Genomic DNA, 6,859 nt, shown 5'->3' on the forward strand with positions numbered 1-6,859 from the left:
GGTGGTTCTTGTGCTAAGTTCTTTAAGATTGGGTACCAGTGGTGGCGTGGCCAGTCTGGTGCAATCAGGATCATCTTTGGCTCTTCCTGCCTTGCTTTTATGAGTACCTTTGGAAGGAGAGGTAAAGGAGGGAAAGTGTATATTTGTAGTTTTTTCCAGCTGAATGAGAGGGCATCCACTTTCCATGCTTGTGGATGGTAGCTCCTTGTGCAGAATTTCTGTAATTGGCAGTTCATTGGGGAAGCAAACAGATCTATGTCCGGGACTCCACCATTTTTGTTTTATCATTCTGAATATTTGTGGGGTCAATTCCCATTCGTGGGGATCCATGATGTTTCTGCTTAGGTCATCTGCCAGTGTGTTTTTCCTCTCCTGGCAGGAATTGTGCTTGCAGATGAACTTGGTAGTTTAGAGCTGTGTTCCACAAGGTCATGGCTTGTCTGCAGAGGGGGTAGGAGTGTGGGCCCCCTTGCTTATGTACCACATAACTGTGGTGTTGTCTGTCCTTTGTAGTAATTGTCCTGGATGCAGCAGGTCCTTAAACTATAATAGCATTTTGTACAGCTAGCATCTCTTTTTGATTGATGTGGAGATGTCTTTGCTCTGTGGGCCACTCGCCCTGGATACATTTTCCTGCCATGTGTGCTCCCCAGGCGTAATCCGATGCATCTGTTGTCAGTGTTTGCCTGACTGTGGGTTGAGTGAAAGGCTGTCCCTTGTTGAGGTGACAAGCTTGTGCCCACCATCAAAACTCCTGTTGTAGGCAAGGAATTAGTGGTATAACTGTTTCCAAACTTTGACAGTGTTGAGACCATACACTCTTTAGGTACCATTGTAGTTTCCTCATATGCAGTCTGGCATATGTAATTAGTAGTATGCAAGATGCCATGTAGCCCAAGGCCTGCAGAATTTTTCTTGCAGGGAGTTGGGTCTTTGTTGCCATTAAATGAAAATATTGAGTCAGTTGTCCTTGCTTGTCTGGCGTGAGACAAGCCATCTGGGCTATTGTGTTCAAGCTGGCACCCAGGAATATTATCTGTTGTGAGGGCACTAGTTTTGATTTCTTTTTGTTTACTGTGTACCCCAGGCAACTTTTTTACGTACGCCAGATGCTTTAGTAGAATGTCCTTGCTCTCTGCTTGAATCAGGCAGTCGTCCAGGTATGGATAAATTTGAATTCCTTTTTGCCTGCAAAATGCGATTACTGGTGCCAGGCACTTTGTGAAGACCCTGGGCGCAGTAGATAAGCCAAAGGGCAGTGCAGAGAATTGATAGTGCATTGAACCAGCTAGAAATCTGAGGTATCTTCTGCAGTTTTGTCTGATAAATGATAAATCCCATGGTTGAATAGGTTCTCTAAAGGTGGCTTCAGATGATTCACACCTTTTATGAAGGTCTTGCACAATTTATGAGACATAAGAGAGGAATCTTGGACACCCTCATGAAAATTAGATTTTGCAGCCAAATGAACTCTAATGGTAGAGGCCGATAGACGCGATTGAAACAGGTCGGCCAGATAGTCCAGTATTATCGATACTGGTGCTGAAAAGGGGTCTACATGTTTATCTTTCAGCCAACAGGTAAATCTATTCCACTTGCTCAGATAAGTAATTCTAGCGGAAAACTTATGAGAAGCAATGAGAATATCACGTACTGGTAAAGAAAGATCATTCTGCCTGGCAAACAAGGGAATTAAGTAGCCAAGCCGTAAGCTTCAGGCTGTTCAAGGTGGTATGAATCCGGTTCTGTGGGTGTGAGATCAACTCTGGGGTTGGATGGAGAATCATGTTCGATCTAGAAGGTGAGGCCAAACGAAGGGGAACCAAATCTGTCGAGACCGATATGGTGCTAAGAGGATTACCTTGCTCTTCAACAGAAGGGCTTTCTTCAGAAACTGGGGAATGAGGGGAAAGGGTGGAAATGCGTAAAGACCCGTGGGCCAATCGTGGACTACAGCGTCCCTGGGTGACTGTCCCGGAAGGGGAATCAGGGCGAAGTAGTTGCTTTATTTGTAGTTGGTCGGGGATGCAAAGAGGTCGCAGCAAGGACGGCCCCAGCGGTGGAAGGTCTCCGCCGCTATCAAGGGATTCAGGGACCACTAGTGAGGTTGAAGAATGCACCTGCTGAGTCTGTCTGCTATCACGTTGGAACTCCCGGGAATGTGCGTTGCTAGAAGAAAACTGTTGGTAGCCATCGCCCATTGCTATATCCTCATGGCCTCTTGACAAAGGGGGTAAAAGATTTGGTTCCACCTTGCTTGTTGATGTACCAGACCACTGCCATGTGGTCAGATTGAACCACAATTGTCCCAGACGGCAGCAGGGGATGGAATGATGCTTGCAACGCCAGAAGCACCGCCCTCAGCTCTAGAACATTTATATGCAGATGGGCCTCCAGTTCGGACCAAGTGCCTTGGACTGTCTGTCCCTGACATAGCCCCCCCACCCCATCAGGGAGGCATCTGTGGTCACTGTGGCCTTGGGTTGCTGGGGGGAGAAGGGGCGAGACCACTGTGAGAGATTGTGTCTCATCCACCAATTTAAATCCTGTTTGCATCTGTGGGTTACTCGAATCATGACTGAAAGAGGATGCTGAAAAGCATACCATTGGGTGAGCAGTAGCCATTGTAGAAGCCTCATGTGAAACCTGGCCAGGGGAACAATGGTGATGGAGGCTGCCATGGAACCCAACAGCTGTAGAACCGAGTGAGCCATGGATTTTTCCTTTGAAATGATTGGAATTAGTTGTTGCTTTATCCTTAGAATTCTGTGCTCTGGAATAGCAGCTCTGCAGTCTGTGTCCAAGATCACCCCTATTAATTCTGTCGACTGAGATGGGGTGAGATTGGATTTCTGACAAGTTTATGGTTATGCCTAGCCTTTGAGCAGCGAGGAGAGAGCATGCCAGTGCTTCTTCCAGTAGATGTCTGGTGGGGGCGGAAATGAGCCAGTCGTCTAGGTATGGAAACACCTGGAATCCTTGAAGTCGCAAGTGAGCTGTGACAACTGCCATGCACTTTGTGAACACACTGGGGGCTGTAGAGAGTCTGAAGGGCAGTACTCTGAACTGATAGTGACTGGCTCCCGCACGGAAACGCAGAAATCTTCTTGATGGCCTGCCCACTTTTATGTGGTAGTACACATCTTGAAGATCTATACAGCACATCCAATCATCTTTTTCCAAAAGCGGGAGGATAGACTGTATTGTGACCATCCAGAATTTTTGTACTCTCACAAACTTGTTCAATACACTGAGATTGAAAATTGGTCTTGGTCCCTGGTTTTCTTTGGCACCAAAAATAGTCTTTAGTAGAATCCGGATCCTATCTGGTCTGGAGGGACTATTTGGATGACTCTCTTTCTTAGCAGCTTTTCTATCTCTAGTGCTGCTTCTTCCCTTTGACTGGGTGGAACGTCTGGAAGATTTTTTGAAGGGACGGGACAAAGATCAAAGGGGATATGATAACCTCTGGTTAATAATCCTTTGTACCCAGGAATCGGTGGTGATGGTTCTCCAGGCAGAAGGGTACAAGGAGAAACGTCCCCCGACCACCTCCAGAGGAAAGGAGTTGGGCTGCTCTTCAGGAGCACTGCTAGGATTGACCAGGGAAAGAATCCCTGGAAACCTGGTTACACAGCCCCCCTCTGCCCCGAAAGGAGCGTCTTCCCTGTGAGTTTCCCCCTCTGCCTCTGGGGGAGAACTCGGCCTGTGTGTCACGGAAAGGACCCTGAGATTTCTTGAACCATATCTTCCCACTCTTTTGGTTTCGGGAGAAAGCACGTTGAGGGGAAGAATAACAGACAACTATGGTAGAAAGGGTCTTACCATCCTGTTCACATCTGGCCAGTGTGCTTTTAACTTTGGGCCCAAACAATGAGGAGGCCTCAATGGGAGCATTAACAAACGACTTGAAGGGTTCCGCAAAGTTGCACAAGCGCATCCAGGCGTGTCGTCTCAAGACTGCAGCTGAATCCGCCGCTCCTCCTGATGCGTGAGATTTCAGTCGCATAGAGGAGGTAGATATAGATTCAATGGTGGCCAGCTGAGAGACCACTTTGTCACAGACCTCATCAGACATGGCACCAGCCAAGGTTTCAGAGAGCTCAGAAACCAGATCCCTCTGAAGCCTGGTAAAATGTGTCATATAATTCAGGGACCTGATAACAAAGGTCGCTGAAGTAAAGGTGTGCTTCCCCAACCTGTCCAGGGCCCGGGACTCTGTTAGGCGGATGGACAGTCTGACTTTCTTCTGCCAGATCCTGTTTTTTGTTACGGCTGCCACCACCAAAGCATCCACAGGAAGACCTTTGGACCAATGGGGATCCGAAGCAGGAGGGGACAAGATCTTATCTGGCCTCCGGGAAATAGCTTTGACGGTATCAGGAGCCTTCCAAGCACGCTGCACGATGAGCCGGACAAGTTCATCGGCAGGTGGAGTAACCCAGGAGGTAGGAGGCCAGGCGCGAAAAGCCTGCAGGAACACAGATTCCTCAGAGATCGGATCAGAGGACTGCCAGTCACCTCTCTGTTTCAGGATTTCGAGGATATGACCAAAGGATACCTCAGAGGGTGACAGAGGGGATCCTTCCCCCTCATCGAAATCTGTCTCTCCGGTAAGGGACTCCTCTGTGGAGTCCATGTGCTTCCTCTTGCACAAACTTTTCCGGTGGACCTCCTCAGCGGGAAAAGCTGGAGAAGACAGCGGAAAATGGGATTCCTGAGGGAATATGTCCTGCAGCCCCTGCACCCGGTGTCTGCTAGATGCGACTTGTGAAACCAGTGTACCAGAGGAGGGCGGAGGTATAGACAGTCCGGTATCGCCAGCAGCAGCGAAAGCCTTCTCCACCAGTTGCAAGGCTGGTCCACCCGAAGAGTAGTGTATGTCTAGGACAGGGGTCACCTCTCCCCTAAGTGGCTCAGCCTGCCGACCCAGAGTCCCTGCATGGCTGTGAGCAGCAAGCTATGCGTGTCACAGCTGACATCCTGGGTCGTAGCAAAACTTCCCTGCCACGAAGGCAACTGCAGTTCCTTAGTGAGATCCATAAAGGGAACCACAGAAGAGGAAGACTGTGCTATATCCATAGACTTCAAAGGCAATGAAAGAGGAGAACAAGAAGGGGTCTTTGGAGATGGGTGATCACCTCCCAAAGAAGGAGAGTTCCTGAGGGGTGGGATACCTCTGGCCAAGAGTACCTGGTCCACAAGACGCAACACATCATGTTCGGAAAGGCTTCTAGTGGACCTCACGGAGACTGAGGGAGAAACAGGCCTGTCCACAGAAGAGGCAGACTCTGTGCCCATATCATCTGACCACACCAAGGACAATGGTGCAGAGAGAGACTGGACTACTGTTGTCTGCACCGAAGAAGTCATCGGTGCCGAGGTCATTGTCTGCACAGACACAGGGATCGGTGCCGGAGTGGTCGTCGGTGCCGAAGCTGGAACCGACAAAATTGGAGTCAACAATAAAGGCGTTGGTTCCGAGGAAGATCTCTCAAATAATATCAGATATTACATCCATTCTACACCCCTAGCACTTTGCAGAGCATTTGACCTTGCAAGAGTAAGGTCTCGATTTTTGCCACTCTACATAAAATGGGTGCCAACCCATGCAAAAGCCAACTTAAGTGGTCTAGTCTCATTGTACATGCTAATACAGGAAATCTGTGATGCAAATCGCCAGAGCCAATGACAGCACAGCATGCTTTGCTTTAAGCTAACTGTTCCACTGTAATGGTAAGTATTTGGAATCTGAATTCCACTATCTGAATTTACACCTTTCACTGTTATTTTAATGCTACTTATATGGAACAGAAAAAAAACTGTCATTGCAGCTGGGGTGTTTACAGTTGTCAGATACCAACCCTCTCCTCTGCATGAAATACTTCAGTCTGTTCCCACTTCTCTATAGGCAAATATCCCCAGTTAAATTTAAGGAAAAACAAATGAAAAGCTCATTTTCCCCCAAAAATGGATAAGGAAACACTGTTCGGAAACTTTAATTTAAAGCACACTAATTCCAGGTGTGCAAACATGTAGTTTTCATGTGTAATAATTCTATTTTTAAGTAACTTAAAAAAAAAAAAAAATCATTGCCGATTTATTTTAGCCAATATGAACGAACTACCCAAAGAAAAAGAAAAACGTGACATGGCCATGTTTGTTCCAAGTTGAGAATAAGGCTGCCTCCTTTTCAGATGCTCAAAGAGGGACACTAACAGATATGAAGTTTTACAGACCAAACTATGCCCACAATCAATGGACTAGAATTAATGGTTGCCAAAATAAAAGCACTCTTGTAAAATGGGTTGTTTCTATAGTTTTAATTAAAAGGTATTTCAGGACACAAAACAATTGTTTTATGCAACTACTAGAGGAAACTTTTGTCCTAAAATCTCTAGACATTCCCATTTTTCATGATGCTCCCAGTCCCACATAATTATTCGGCTACGGACTACTTTGCATGAAAAGGGACAAGTACCATTAGCTTTGACATAACATCCTTACTGGACACTGCTCTTCTGCCTCAGACTGTTCATCCCCGGACCCACCATTTTCTTCCCCCTTAAACGATAAATTCTTGGGCATGCTACCAGCGGAGTTGAACACAGAACTTAAATGGAGTTGTGCAAATGTCCCAAATAGGCCTTCAAGAGACTACTTAGGATCTGCCACATTATACATGCACTCGGGTCACTGGACCACAAGTACCAGTATTGACTCAGTCCATGTGGAAGTAAATAACTGGAGATATACCTTCCTAGAATATATGAAGAGACATCATGGAGCTCTTGGAATGCATGTCTCAGGTTGGTACAAGCCTAGCATTCAGCAGCATTTTACCTTGTCCACGGATGAT

Source organism: Protopterus annectens, chromosome 15.part0, assembly GCF_019279795.1.
Source record: "Protopterus annectens isolate FY-2018-M chromosome 15.part0, PAN1.0, whole genome shotgun sequence".
NCBI classification, from domain to species: Eukaryota; Metazoa; Chordata; order Ceratodontiformes; family Protopteridae; genus Protopterus; species Protopterus annectens.